General features: G+C 38.5%; 1 protein-coding gene across 4 annotated transcripts in view; it reads right to left on the bottom strand.

The window, feature by feature from the left end:
• Positions 1–16,728, bottom strand: part of DACH2 (dachshund family transcription factor 2) — a 623,157-nt gene that overhangs the window by 262,622 nt on the left and 343,807 nt on the right. The gene's annotated exons all lie outside the window — the stretch shown is intronic.

Raw genomic sequence — 16,728 nt, 5'->3', positions numbered from 1 at the left:
TCTACAATAAAATGGGGGGGGATTATTAAGCAAAAATGAAAATTCTCAGCCTATCCAGATAAAGTGCTCCGGAAACAGGGCCAAGGCTGAAGCTGGACAACTAAAGAGTTATAAGCCTGTGACTCATGGATCCAATCAACTATCTTAGCAGAAGCAAGGGATAGATATTTGGTTATTCAGAAAATATACGTGGAGGACCCTCTTGTTCAATGGCTTGAACTCCCAAGAACTGCACAAGGGGCTAACAAAGTTTTTGAGAATGTTATACCAAGATAAACATTGCCAGCCTAAATTAAGTAAACAGAGATGGGACAAAATAAAGGAAGAATGACTTTGAGGACACAGCCACAGATGCAGGGCCTGGTGGAGCTGCCACTGCCACTCCATGCAAGAAGGTGAAGGCTGAGTGGGTGGGACCGCTGCTCAGAGACAAGGGGCGGGGTCGCCACCTGGTGGGCCCAGATGACAGAGCATAGAGCCAAAAAGAATTATTCTCTAGCCTTAAAATCTAATTGAATTGTCCCTGTTAGGTTTCTGACTTGTTTGGTACCTTCTGAGCCCTTTCTTCCTTCTGATATCTCCCTTTTGGAAGGTGAATGTCTATCCTATGTCTGTCCCACCATTGCATTTTGGAAACAGATAATTTGTTGTCTGGTTTCACAGGGTCACAGTTGGAGAGGCATTTTTCCTCAGGATAAATAATTCCCAGAGTCTCACCCACAGCCAATTTAGATGAGGTTTAGATGAGATACTGGAGTTAGAGTTGATGCTGAAATGGAATAAGACTTTTGGGGATGTTGAGATGGGGGTGAATGTGCTTTTCATGTGAGAAACGAGAATTTAGTGGGAGGGTCAGAAGGCAGAGTGTTATGTGTTGAACTGTGTCCCCTCTACCAAAATTCGTATGTTGAAGCTCTAACACTCAGTACTTTAAAATATGGTCTTGTTTGAAGGTGGAGTCTTTATAAAGGTAATCAAGTTTAAATGAGGTCAGTTTTGGGAATTCCCTGGCAGTCCAGTGGTTAGGAATCCACACTTTCACTGCTGAGGGCACAGGTTCAATACCTCGTTGGGGAACTAAGATCCCACAAGCCATGCAGCGTGGCCAAAAAAAAAAAAAAAAAAAAGTAAATGAGGTCAGTTAGGGTGAGCTCTAACCCAGTATGACTGATATCCGTATAAAAGGAGGAAATTTGGACACAGGGACATGCATACAGATAGGATAATGTGAAGGGACATATAGAGAAGGCCATCTATAAACCAAGAAGGCAGGTATAGAATAGATCATTCCCTCACTCCCTCACAGCCTTCAACAGAACAAACTGTGCCAACACTTTGATTTTAGACTACCAGCCTCTAGAACTGTGAAAAAATTAATTTATATTATTTAATCCAACCAGCTTGTGGTACTTTGTTATAACAGACCTAGGAAACTAATATAATAAACCTGTAGTAAAACCCAAAATTATAAAATATTTTAGAAGAACACATAGGAGAAAAACTTGTGACCTTGGATTATGCAAAGATTTCTTAGATAAAATTAATAAACATAATTCTTAAAAAAATTCATAGACTGTGGGATCAAGATGGCAAAGTAAGAGGATATGGAGCTCACCTTCCCTCACAAATATATCAAAAATACATCTACATGTGCAATAATTCTCACTGGAAACTGACAGAAAGACTCTTGTGCAATGAACACTGTAAGAAAGGACATATTTAACTGGGTATAATAGGAGGAAACGTGATCGGGTTGGGACCAGTGCCCCTGGGAGGGGACTCAGAGGAAAAGGGAGATTACATGGGCGGACATCTGCCCTGGGGAGTTAGTAGTTCAAGCCACAGATTGGATGCCCCAGTTCTGTCCTACATAAGGGAAAAAAGCCCCCTTGGCTGGTTGGAGGACCGCTGGAACTAATAGAAGGGCTGTGGGAAGCCTGGACTGTACTCCTGAGGAGCACAAGCATGCAGGCTTGCCCCCAGGGGCAAGTGCATCCCAACCTGAGCTGAGCATCTCAGCCTGAGCTGAGCGAACAATCTGGCCCCACTCCATAACACAGCACCGCACTGGATCTGGGGCAATCATGACCAGGGAAAAGATTTGACCATGGACACAGAGGAGACCCAGTCACAAGGTGAAGCCTGGGTGGGGCAGCAGTGGCCATTATTGGTGCTTACTCAGGCAGTGACTCAGAAGCAGCCCAGATCTCTGATGGCAGCTTCTCCATCACAGCTATGCCCTGGAAACAAGTCAAGAGGCCATGTGGGCCCCTCGTGAACTGCAGAGCAATTAGAAAATAGGGTGCTGGCAGCAAAGGCTGGAAGCAGTGATTGGCTGCAAAGGACAAAGGAGACTTGCACCCTATGCTGCATCTGAGTGGAGCAAGGAAAACAATTGTGGGTGCCTCCACAGGCAGTGCACTGGATGTCAGTCAATGGCCAACATGAGCCAAAAGACACACAAGCCCCACTTGCCTCAGCACTCCCCTTCTCCAGGGCAAGGGTCTCAGTACAAGAAGAGGGAAAACACACACTTAAAGGTACAGGACCAGCTCAGGCCTGACACTCAGGGCTTCTGCTCCAGCAATGTGGGAGCAGACCTCACCCCTGAAAAGGCGGTGACAGCCAGTGACCAGAGGGGAAGTGCCACCTAAACACTGGCAACAGCTCTAGCTACTCCATCTCCAGCTCCACACCCTAGTGAGAGTGAGAGCTTCCAGCACACACTGAGGAAAGGTGTGACTTGAGGCCACATCAAATCCAACTCTTCCACCAAGGGCATTGGGCACACACAGTCTGTATAGGGATGCTCCCACATAAGGTTGCTCCTTCAAGACAGCAATAGGTAACTGTTTCAAGTAAAATCATAGAGGCAGAGAAAGTTAACCAAAATGAAAAGGCAAAGGAACTACTCTCAAATGAAAGAGCAAGAGAAAAACCTTAAAAAAAATGAAACAAATAAATAATCTATCAGATAAAACATTCAAACCACTGGTAATAAAAAAGTTAACTGAATTAGGGAAAAGAATTCATGTACATAGGGAACACTTCAATAAGGAACTAGAAAATATAAAAAAGACCCAATCAGAAATGAAGAATTTGACAGCTGAAATTAAAAAAGCACACTAGAAGGAATGAATAGCAGACTAAGTGATAAAGCAGAATGGATAAATGATCTGGAAGATAGAATAATGGAAACCACCAAACCAGTATAGGAAAAAGAAAAACAAATGTTAAATAATGAAAATGATTTAAGAGATCTGTGTAAAAACATTAAGCATACCAACATTTGCATTATAGGTTTGCCACAGTGGCTACTGCCTCACCACAATCCCCAGTCTGAGCTGAGTGAACACCCCGGCCCTGCTCACTCCATGTCACAAACAAAATGAAAACAATCTATGATATCTTTGGGATAACACTAAACATGCCAAAATTCACATTATAGGGGTCCCAGAAAGAGAAGAGAGAGAAAAGGGGGTCAAGAATGTATTAGAGGAAATTATGACTGAAAACATCCTGAGCCTGAAGAAAGAAACATATATCCAGGTACAGGAAGCAAAGAGGTTCCCAAACAAGATGAACCGAAACAGACCCACACCAAAACATATCATAATTAAAATAGCAAAATGAAAGAGAATTCTAAAGACAGCAAGAGAAAAACAAAGAGTCATATACAATACCCCCATAAGGCTATCAATCAGTTGATTTCTCTGCAGACACTTTGCAGGCCAGAAGGGAGAGGCACAATATATTCAAAGTGCAGAAAGGGAAAAACCTATAACCTAGGATACATTATCCAGCAAGATTATCAATTCAAATTGAAGAAGAGATAAAGAACTTCTCAGAAAAGCAAAAACTAAGAGTTCATCAATACTAAACCTACCCTAAAAGAAATGTTGAAGGGTCTTCTCTAACTGAAGAAGTAGGAAACTATAGGAAAGGGAAATTCCCACTCGGAAAGGCTATATAGTAAGGATTGAGTATCAACCACTTAAATAAACCAGTATGGAGACTAAAAGACAAAAAATTGTAAAATCAACTAGAACGACAATAAACAGTGAAGGGATAAACATGAAGATGTAGAATATGACATCAAAAACACAAAATGTGCTCTCCTAGAAGGCACTGTGACTGAGAGGATGCCGGGAAGGAAGGCTTTCTCCTACAGATTCCAGTGCCTCATAGTTGACCTGCTACTGCTTTCCCCTGGGTACTGGGTCAGAAATGACCTTCAAGATGGTGGAGGAGTAAGATGTAGAGATCACCTTTCTCCCCACAAATACATCAAAACTACATCTACATGTAGAACAATTCCTACAGAACACCTACTAAATGCTGGCAGAAGACCTCAGACTTCCCAAAAGGCAAGAAAATCCCCACATACCTGGGTAGGGCAAAAGAAAAAAGAAAAAACAGAGACAAAAGAAAAGGGATGGAACCTGCACCTCTGGGAGGGAGCTGTGAAGGAGGAAAATTTTCCACACACTAGGGAGCCCCTTCACTGGTGGTGATGGGGGGTGGGCAGGGTTAAGCTTCAGAGTCACGGAGGAGAGCACAGCAACAGGGATGCAGAGGGCAAAGTGGAGAGATTCCAGCAAAAAAAATCAGTGCTGACCAGCACTCACCAACCTGAGATGCTTGTCTGCTCACCCACCAGGGCAGGTGGGGGCTGGGAGCTGAGGCTCTGGCTTCAGAGGTCAGAACCCAGGGAGAGGACTAGGGTTGGCTGTGTGAAGACAGCCTGAAGGGGGCTAGTGCACCACAGCTAGCCAGGAGGGAGTCAGGGAAAATGTCTGTACTTGCCAAAGAGGCAAGAGACTATTGTTTCGAGGTGTGTGAGGACAGGGGGTTCCTGCTCCGTGTGCCCACAGAAGGCAGTGCACTGCCTAAGCAAGCTCCAGAAATGGGCGTGAGCCACAGCTCTCAGCTTGGACCCCAGAGATGGGCATGAGATGCTAAGGCTGTTGCACAGCCTCCAACAATCCTGTGTGCAAGGGCAGGTCACTACTCACACCCCCCCCCCCGCCCAGGAGCCTGTGTAGCACGTCACTGCCAAGGTCCCATGATCCAAGGACAACTTCCCTGGGAGAACACATGGTGCACCTCAGGCTGTTGCAATGTCATTCAAGCATCTGCCACCACAGGCTCACCTCGCATTCCAATTATGACTACCGTACCCCTCCCTCTCCATGGCCTGAGTTAGCAAGAGAGCGCTAATCAGCTGCTACTTTAACTCCCTCTGGTCTGCATGGGGAACGGATGCCTTAGGGCAGCCTACATGCAGAGGCAGGGCCAAAACCAAAGCTGAACCCCAGGAGATGTGCGAACAAAGAACAGAAAGAGAAATTTCTCCATGCAACCTCAGGAGCAGCAGAATAAATCCACAAAATGAAGTTGATAAACCTGAATCTGTGGAATACCTGAATAGACAATGAATGTCCCCAAAATTGAGGTGGTGGACTCTGGGAGCAACTGTAGAATTGGGGTTTGCTTTCTGCATCTGATTTTTTTTCTGGTTGTATGTTTACTTAGTTTAGTTTTTAGTGCTTGTTATCATTGGCGGATTTGTTTATTCGTTTGGTTACTCTCTTCCATTTCTTTTTCTTACTTTTTAATTTTATTTTTATTTTTTTTCCTTTTTTCTCTTTTTATGAGTATGTATGTGTATGTTTCTTTGTGTGATATTGTCTGCTTATGTTTGGTTTTATCATTTGTCCTAGGGGTCTGTCTCTTCGTGTTTTTTTTTTTGTTTTTTTTTTCTTCCTTTTCTTCTGAGCCATGTGTCTGGCAGGGTTTTGGTGCTCCGGCCAGGTGTCAGACCTGAGCCTCCAAGGTGGGAGAGCTGAGTCCAGAACATTGGACCACCAGAGACATCATGGCCCCACATAATATCAATCAGCGAGAGATCTCCTAGAGATCTCCAACTCAACACTAAGATCCAGCTCCACCCAATGGGCAGCAAGCTCCAGTGCTGGACGGCCCATGCCAAACAACTAGCAACACAGGAACATAAACCCACCCATTAGCAGAGAGGATGCCAAAAGTCATACTAAGTTCACAGACAACCCAAAACACACCACTGGACGTGGTCCTGCCCAGCAGGATAACAAGATCCAGCCCCATGACAAGAACACAGGCACCAGTCCCCTCCACCAGGAAGCCTACAAAAGCCACTGAACCAACCTTACCCACTGTGAGCAGACACCAAACACAACTGGAACTATGAAGCTGCAGCCTGTGAAAAGGAGACCCAAACACAATAAGTCAAGTAAAATGGGAAGACAGAGAAATATGCAGCAGATGAAAGAGCAAAGTAAAAACCCACCAGATCAAACAAATGAAGAGGAAATACACAGTCTACCTGAAAAAGAATTCAGAGTAATGACAGTAAAGATGATCCAAAATCTTGAAAATAGAATAGAGAAAATACAAGAAACATTTAACAAGGACTTAGAAGACTTAAAGAGCAAACAGACAATGATGAACAACACAATACCAAAAATTAAAAATACTCTAGAAGGAATCGAAAGCAGAATAACTGAGGCAGAAGAACAGATAAGTTACCTGGAAGATAAAATATTGGAAATAACTGCCACAGAACAGAATAAAGAAAAAATAATGAAAAGAATTGAGGACAGTCTCAGAGACCTCTGGGACAACATTAAACACACCAACATTCGAATTACAGGGGTCGCAGAAGAAGAAGAAAAAAACAAAGGGTCTGAGAAAATATTTGAAGAGATTATAGTTGAAAACTTCCCTAACATGGGAAAGGAAATAGTCAGTAAATTCCAGGAAGCACAGAGAGTCCCACACAGGATAAATCCAAGGAGAAACACACCAAGACACACAGTAATCAAACTATCAAAAATTAAATACAAAGACAAAATATTAAAAGCAGCAAGGGAAAAGCAACAAATAACATACAAGGCAATCCCCATAAGGTTAACAGATGATCTTTCATCAGAAATTCTGCAAGCCAGAAGGGACTGGCAAGACATATTTAAAGTGATGAAAGCGAAAAAACTACAACCAAGATTACTCTACCCAGCAAGGATCTCATTCAGATTCAATGGAGAAATTAAAACATTTACAGACGAGCAAAAGTTAAGAGAATTCAGCACCACCAAACCAGCCTTACAAAAAATGCTAAAGGAACTTTGCTAGGCAGGAAACACAGGGGAAGGAAAAGACCTACAATAACAAACCCAAAACAATTAAGAAAATGGTAATAGGAACAAACATATCGATAATTACCTTATATGTAAATGGATTAAATGCTCCAACCAGAAGACACAGACTGGCTGAATGGATACAAAAATAAGACCTGTATATACGCTGCCTACAAGAGACCCACTTCAGACCTAGGGACACATACAGGCTGAAAATGAGGGGATGGAAAAAGATATTCCATGCAAATGGAAATTAAAAGAAAGCTGGAGTAGCAAAACTCATATCAGACAAAACAGACTTTAAAATAAACACTATTACAAGATATAAAGAAGGACACTACATAACGATCAAGGGTTCAATCCAAGAATAAGATACACCAATTGTAAATATTTATACCCCCAACATAGGAGCACCTCAGTACATAAGGCAAATGCTAACAGCCATAAAAGGGGAAATCAACAGTAACACAATCATAGTAGAGGACTTTAACATCCCACCTTCACCAATGGGCAGATGATCCAAAATGAAAATAAATAAGGAAACACAAGCATTACAGGACACATTAGTCCAGATGGACTTAATTGATATTTAAAGGACATTCCAATCAAAAACAACAGAATACACATTCTTCTCAAGTGCTCATGGACCGTTCTCCAGGACGGATCATATCTTGGGTCACAAATCAAACCTCGGTAAATTTAAGAACATTGAAATCACATCAAGTAACTTTTCTGACCACAGTGCTATGAGACTAGATATCAATTACAGGAAGAAATCTGTAAAAAATACAAACACATGGAGGCTAAAAAATACACTACTAAATAACCAAGATATGACTGAAGAAATCAAAGAGGAAATCAAAAAGTACCTCGAAACAAATGACAAAGAAAACAGGATGACCCGAAATCAATGGGATGCACCAGAAGCAGTTCTAAGAGGGAAGTTTATAGCAATACAATCCTACCTCAAGAAACAAGAAATATCTCAAATAAACAACCTAACCTTACACCTAAAGCACGTAGAGAAAGAACAACAACAACAACAAAATAAACCCCAGAGTTAGTAAAGAAATCATAAAGATCAGATCAGAAAAAAATGAAAAAGAAATGAAGAAAACAATAACAAAGATCAATAAAACTAAAAGCTGATTCTTTGAGAAGATAAACAAAATTGATAAAACATTAGCTAGACTCATCAAGAAAAAAAGGGAGAAGACTCAAATCAATAGAATCAGAAATGAAAAAGGAGAAGTAACAAATGACACTGCAGAAATACAAAGGATAATGAGAGACTACTACAAGCAACTATATGCCAATAAAATGGATAACCTGGAAGAAATGGACACATTCTTAGAAAAGTACAACCCTCCAAGACTGAACCAGGAAGAAATAGAAAATATGAACAGACCAACAAAAGCACTGAAATTGAAACTGTGATTAAAAATTTTCCAGCTAACAAAAGCCCAGGACCAGATGGCTTCACAGGTGAATTCTATCAAACATTTAGAGAAGTGCTAACACCTATCCTTCTCAAACTCTTCCAAAATATAGCAGAGTGAGGAACATTCCCAAACTCATCTACCAGGTCAACATCACCCTAATACCAAAACCAGACAAAGATGTCACAGAAAAAGAAAACTACAGACCAATATCACTGATGAAATAGATGCAAAAATCCTCAACAAACTACTAGCAAAAATAATCCAACAGTGCATTAAAAGGATCATACACCATGATCAAGTTGGGTTTATCCCAGGAATGCAAGGATTCTTCAATATATGCAAATAAAGCTATGTGATACACCATATTAACAAAATGATGGATAAAAACCATATGACAATCTCAAAAGATGCAGGAAAAGTTTTTGACAAAATTCAGCACCATTTATGATTAAAAACTCTCCAGAAAGTGGGCATAGAGGGAACCTACCTCAACGTAACAAACACCATATATGACAAACACACAGCCAATATCGCTCTCAATGGTGAAAAACTGAAACCATTTCCTCTAAGATTAGGAAAAAGACAAGGTTACCCACTCTCACCACTATTATTCAACATAGTTTTGGAATTTTTAGCGACAGCAATCAGAGAAGAAAAAGAAACCAAAGGAATCCAAACCGGAAAAGAAGAAGTAAAGCTGCCACTGTTTGCAGATGACATGATACTATACATAGAGAATCATAAAGATGCTACCAGAAAACTACTAGAGCTAATTAATGAATTTGGTAAAGTAGCAGGATATAAAATTAATGCACAGAAATCTCTTACATTCCTATACACTAATGATGAAAAATCTGAAAGTGAAATTAAGAAAACATTCCCATTTACCATTGCAACAAAAAGAATAAAATATCTAGGAATAAACCTACCTAAGGAGACAAAAGACCTGTACGCAGAAAATTATAAGACACTGATGAAAGAAATTAAAGATGATACAAATAGATGGAGAGATATACCATGTTCTTGGATTGGAAGAATCAACATTGTGAAAATGACTCTACTAGCCAAAGCAATCTACAGATTCAATGCAATCCCTATGAAAGTACCACTGGCATTTTTCACAGAATTAGAACAAAAGATTTCACAATTTGTATGGAAACACAAAAGACCCCGATAGCCAAAGCAATCTTGAGAATGAAAAATGGAGCTGGAGGGATCAGGCTCCCTGACTTCAGACTATATTACAAAGCTATAGTAATCAAGACAGCTTGGTACTGGCACAAAAACAGAAATACAGATCAATGGAACAGGATAGAAAGCCCAGAGATAAACCCACACACATATGATCACCTTATTTTTGATAAAGGAGGCAAGCATATACAATGGAGAAAAGATAGCCTCTTCAATAAGTGGTGCTGGGAAAACTGGACAGCTACATGTAAAAGAATGAAATTAGAACACTCCCTAACACCATACACAAAAATAAACTCAAAATGGATTAAAGACCTAAATGTAAGGCCAGACACTATCAAACTCTTAGAGGAAAACATAGGCAGAACACTCTATGACATAAATCACAGCAAGATCCTTTTTTACCCAGCTCCTAGAGAAATGGAAATAAAAACACAAATAAACAAATGGGACCTAATGAAACTTAAAAGCTTTTGCACAGCAAAGGAAACCATAAACAAGACCAAAAGACAACCCTCAGAATGGGAGAAAATATTTGCAAACGAAGCAACTGACAAAGGATTAATCTCCAAAATTTACAAGCAGCTCATGCAGCTCAATAGCAAAAACACAAACAACCCAATCCAAAAATGGGCAGAAGACCTAAATAGACATTTCTCCAAAGATATACAGATTGCCAACAAACACATGAAAGAATGCTCAACATCATTAATCATTAGAGAAATCAAAACTACAATGAGATATCATCTCACACTGGTCAGAATGGTCATCATCAAAAAATCTAGAAACAATAAATGCTGGAGAGGGTGTGGAGAAAAGGGAACCCTTTTGCACTGTTGGTGGGAATGTAAATTGATACAGCCACTATGGAGAACAGTATGGAGGTTCCTTAAAAAATAGAACTACCATATGACCCAGCAATCCCACTACTGGGCATATACCCTGAGAAAACCATAATTCAAAAAGAGTCATGTACCACAATGTTCATTGCAGCTCTATTTACAATAGCCAGGACATGGAAGCAACCTAAGTGTCCATCATTGGATGAGTGGATAAAGAAGATGTGGCACATATATACAATGGTATATTATTCAGCCATAAAAAGAAACGAGATGGAGTTATTTGTAGTGAGGTGGATGCAGTTAGAGTCTGTCATACAGAGTGAAGTAAGTCAGAAAGAGAAAAACAAATACAGTATGCTAACACATATATATGGAATATAAAGAAAAGAAAAAAAAAAGGTCATGAAGAACCTAGTGGCAAGGCGGGAATAAAGACACCGACCTACTAGAGAATGGACTTGAGGATATGTGGAGGGGGAAGGGTAAGATGTGACAAAGTGAGAGAGTGGCATGGGCATATATACACTACCAAACGTAAAATAGATAGGCAGTGGGAAGCAACCACCTAGCACAGAGAGATCAGCTCTGTGCTTTGTGACCACCTAGAGGGGTGGGATAGGGAGTGTGGGAGGGAGATGCAAGAGAGAAGAGATATGGGAACATATGTACATGTATAACTGATTCACTTTGTTATAAAGCAGAAACTAACACACCATTGTGAAGCAATTATACTCCAATAAAGATGTTAAAAAAAAAGACAACCCTCCGAATGGGAGAAAATATTTGCAAATGAAGCAACTGACAAAGGATTAATCTCCAAAATATACAAGCAGCTCATGCAGCTCAGTATCAAAAAAAAACCCAACCCAACACAAACATAGGCAGAAGACCTAAATAGACATTTCTCCAAAGAAGATACACATATTGCCAACAAACAGATGAAAGGATGCTCAACATCACTAATCATTAGAGAAATGCAAATCAAAACCACAAAGAGGTATCACCTCACACCAATCAGAATTGCTATCATCAAAAAATCTACAAACAGTAAATGCTGGAGTGGGTGTGGAGAAAAGGGAACCCTCTTGCACTCTTGGTGGGAATGTAAATTGATACAGCCACTATGGAGAACAGTATGAAGGTTCCTTAAAAAACTAAAAATAGAACTACCATTTGACCCAGCAATTCCACTACTGGGCATATACCCTGAGATAACAATAATTCAAAAAGAGACAGGTACCACAGTGTCCATTGCAGCACTGTTTACAATAGCCAGGACATGGAAGCAACCTAAATGTCCATAGACAAATGAATGGATAAAGAAGATGTGGCACATATATACAATGGAATATTACTCAGCCATAAAAAGAAACAAAATTGAGTTATTTGTAGTTAGGTGAATGGACGTAGAATCTGTCATATAGAGTGAAGTTCGTCAGAAAGAGAGAAATAAATTCAGTATGTTAACACATGTATATATGGAATCCAAAAAAAAAAAAAACCTTCTGACAAACCTAGGGATAGGACAGAAATAAAGACACAGATGTAGAGAATGCACTTGAGTACACGGGGAGGGCCAAGTGTAAGCTGGGAGGAAGTGAGAGAGTAGCATTGACATATATACACTACCAAATGTAAAATAGATAGCTAGTGGGAAGCAGCTACATAGCTCAGGGAGATCAGCTTTGTGCTTTGTGACCACCTAGAGGGGTGGGATAGGGAGTGTGAGAGGGAGACACAAGAGGGAGGGGATATGGGGATATATATATACATATAGCTGATTCACTCTCTTATACAGCATCAAATAACACAACATTGTAAAGCAATTATACCCCAATAAAGATGTAAAAAGAACACAAAATATGAGTTGGGAGAGTAAAAAATGTATACCTTTTATAATGTGTTTGAACTTAAACACATTATAAATTGGTTAAAGAGTACCAATTTAAAACAAGTGGATGTAATTATGTGTCAACATATATGGACTCCATGGCAACCACAAATCAAGAACACACAATGGATACAAAACAAAAACAAAAATAAATGAACTCAAGCATACCACTAAGGAAAATCATCAAGCCACAAGGAAAGCAACAGAAAGAAGAATTAAACAAGGAAGAACTACAAAATGAACCCTAATACAAGTAATAAAATGGCAATAAGGCATACCTATCAATAATTACTTTAAATGTCAATGGACTAAATGCATCAATCAAAAGACATAGGGTGGCTGATTGGATAAAAGAAAACACCAGGACCATCTCTATGCTTCCTACAAGAGAATCACTTCAGAAGTAAAGACACACACAGACTGAAAGTGATAGGATGGAAAATTATATTTCATGCAAATGGAAATGACAAGGAAGTGGAGTTAGCAATACTCATTTCAGACAAAATAGACTTTAACCCAAAGAAATATAACAAAAGACAAAGAAGGGCATTATACAATGATAAGGAGTTTAGTACAAGAAGAGAGTATCACACTCGTTAACACATATGTACCCAATACAGGAGCACATAAATATACAAAGTAAATACCAAGAGACATTAAAGGATAAACTGACAATAGTGCAATAATATTAGGGGACTTTAACATCTCACTTCCATCAATGGACAGATCATCCACACAGAAGATGAATATGGCCACAGTGATCTTAAATGACACTATAGACTAGTTGGACTTAATAGAGAGCTACAGGACATTTCATCCAAACACAGCAGAATACATATTCTTTTCCAGTACACATGGATCATTCTCCAGAATAGATCACATGCTAGGCCACAAAACAAGCCTCAACGAATTTAATAGGACAGAAATTATATCAAGCATATTTTCTGAGCACAACAGTATGAAACTGGAAAACACCTGCATAAAGAAAAATGAAAACAAACAAACAAACACATGGATACTGAACAACATGCTAGTAAAAAACCAATGGGTCAATGAAGAAATCAAAGAAGAAATCAGAAAATACCAGGAGACAAATGAAAATGGAAACACAACATTCCTAAATCTCTGGGATGCAGCAAAAGCACTTCTAAGAGGGAAATTTATAGCAATACAGGCTTTCATCAAGAAAGAAGAAAAATCTCAGATAAACAACCTAACCTACCACCTGAAAGAATTAGAAAAATTATGACAAAGAAAGATCAAAGTCAGCAGAAGGAAGGAAATAATCAAGATCATAGAGGAATTAAATAAAATGGAGAGTAAATAATAGAAAAGAGCAATGAAACCAAAAGGCGGTTTTTTGAAAAGATAATCAAAATAGATTAAACATTTACCCAGGTTCACCAAGAAGAAATGAGAGAGAGAACCCAAATTAACAAAATAAGAAATAAAAGAGGAGAAATAATTAACAATACCACAGAGATACAAAAAATCATAAGTGAATACTATGAACAGTTATATGCCAGCGAATTGGACAACTTAGAAAAAATGGAAAAATTCTAGAAACATACAACATGCCAAGACTGAATCAAGAAAAAACAGACAATTTGAACAGTCCAATTACTAGTAGTGAAATTGAATTTTTAATAAAAAATACTCCTAGCAAACAAAAGTCATGACCAGACAGCTTCACAGGGGAATTCTACCAAATATAGAAAGGAGAGATAATATCTTTCTCAAATTATTCCAAAAAATTTAAGATGATGAAACACTCCTAAATTCATTATATGAAGCTACCATTACCCCGATACTAAAACAAAGGCACTACAATAAAAGAGAACTACAAGCCAATAACTTTGATTAACATAGAGGCAAAAATTCTCAACAAAATATTTGCAAACTGAATCCAACAGCATATAAAAATGGTCACAAAACATGATCCATGTTGGATTTATTCATGGGACCCAAGGATGTTTCAACGTTCACAAATCAATCAATGTGCTACACCACAGTAACAAAAGGAAGGATAAAAGTCACATTATCATCTCAGGAGATGCAGAAAACGCATTTGACAAAATTCAACATACATTCATAATAAAAACTCTCATTAAAGTGGGTATACAGGAAACATATCTCAACATGATAAAGGCCATTTATGAAAACTCACAGCTAACATCATTGTCAATGGTGAAAAGCCGAAATCCTTTCCTCCATATTCAGAAACAAGACAAGGTCAGAAGTAGTATTCTCACCACTTCTATTTAACATAGTATTGGAAGTCCTAGCTACAGCAATCAGACAAGAAAAAGAAATAAAAGGCATCCAAATTGGACGTGAAGAAGTAAAATTGTTACTATTTGAAGATGACATAATACTATACATAGAAAACAGTGAAGTATCCACCGTAAAACACTAGAATTAATAAATAAATTCAGTAGAGTTGCAGGACACAAGATTAATATAGAGAAATCTGTGGCTTTTCTATACACTAATAATGAACTATCAGGAAGAGAGAATGTTAAAAAAAATCCCATTTAAAATCACATCTAAAAGAATAAAATATCTATGAATAAACTTAACCAAAGAGGTGAAAGGCCTATACTCTGAAAACTATAAAATACTGATGAAAGAATTTGAAGATGATACAAAGAAATGGAAAGGTATCCTATGCTATTACTTTGGAAGAATTAATATTTTTTAAATGGCCCTACTACCCAAAGCAATCTACAGATTTAATGAAGTCCCTGCCAAACTACCCATGATATTTTTCACAGAAATAGAACAAATAATCCTAAATTTCATATGGAACCACAAAAGACCATGAATTACCAAAGTAATCTTGAGAAAAAGAACAAAGCTGGAGGTATCACCCTCCCTCACTTCAGACTATACTACAAAGCTACAGTAATCAAAACAGCATGGTACTGGCACAAAAATACACACAAAGATCAATGGAACAGAATAGGAAGCCCAGAAATAAACCATGTGCTTATGGTCAATTTATATATGACAAAGGAGCTAAGGAAATAAAATGGAGAAAAGACAGTCTCTTCAACAAGTGGTGCTGAGAAAACTGGACAGCTACATGTAAAACAATGAGATTAGAACATTTACTCACACCAAATACAAAAATAAACTCAAAATGGATTAAAGACCTAAATGTAAGACCTGAAACTATAAAATTCCTAGAAGAAAACATAGGAGGAACAGTCTTTGACATAAATTGGAGAAATATATTTTTGGATCTGTCCCCTAAGGCAAAAGAAATAAAAGCAAAAATAAACAAAGGAGACCTAGTTAAAATTAAAAGCTTTTAAACAGCAAAGGGAACCATCAACAAAATGAAAAGACAACCTATGGGATAGCAGAAAATATTTACAAATAATATGTTCAACAAGTTTTAATATCCAAAATATATAAACAGTTCATACAATTTAATACATTTTATTATATATGTATTAGTTTTTTTCATATTTCTTAAACCAATATTTGTCTCAACAGAAAGTCAGGAAACTTTTCTGTAATATCTAATACTTTCCTCAGATTTCAGGAATGAAAAGTATGCGGTGTATTTATATCCATTGATATGGTTTTCAAAACTACACTGAGAATGCTATCTTTTCATTTTCTCATTAAGGTATACTTTTTAAAAAATTATTTATTGATTATTTATTGGCTGCATTGGGTCTTCATTGCCGTGTGCAGGCTTTCTCTAGTTGTGGAGAGCAGGGGCTACTCTCTGTTGCGGTGTGTGGGCTTCTCAGAGCGCAGGCTCAGTAGTTGTGGCAAACGGGCTTAGTTGCTCCATAGCATGTGGGATCTTCCTGGACCAAGGATCTAACCCCTGCCCTCTGCATTGGTGGGCAGATTCTTAACCACTGCACCACCAGGGAAGTCCCTCATTAAGGTATACTTTCATCTATCAATCTATAATTACCATTTTACAAATGTGATTCAAGTAATAAATTACTTTCTTCTTTTTCTAGATGCAGAAAGCTACAATTCCAAACTAGGAAAATGACAATTTTTAAATTGCAAAAAATAAACTTCTTTTAAAATGAGGATAAACTTTTTTTTAAACCAACTTTGTGATTTTTTAATTGATGGACGACAACTTTAGACTCCTAGGTATCACTAGCTGTGTACGATTAGAGATGTAGCATCGTAGAGGAGCAGGCAGCAGAATT

The sequence above is a fragment of the Balaenoptera borealis genome (genome assembly GCF_965194805.1).
Source record: "Balaenoptera borealis genome assembly, chromosome: X".
NCBI lineage: Eukaryota > Metazoa > Chordata > Mammalia > Artiodactyla > Balaenopteridae > Balaenoptera > Balaenoptera borealis.
Note: the sequence above shows the minus strand (reverse complement) of the source record. Positions and strands in the feature narration are given on the sequence as shown.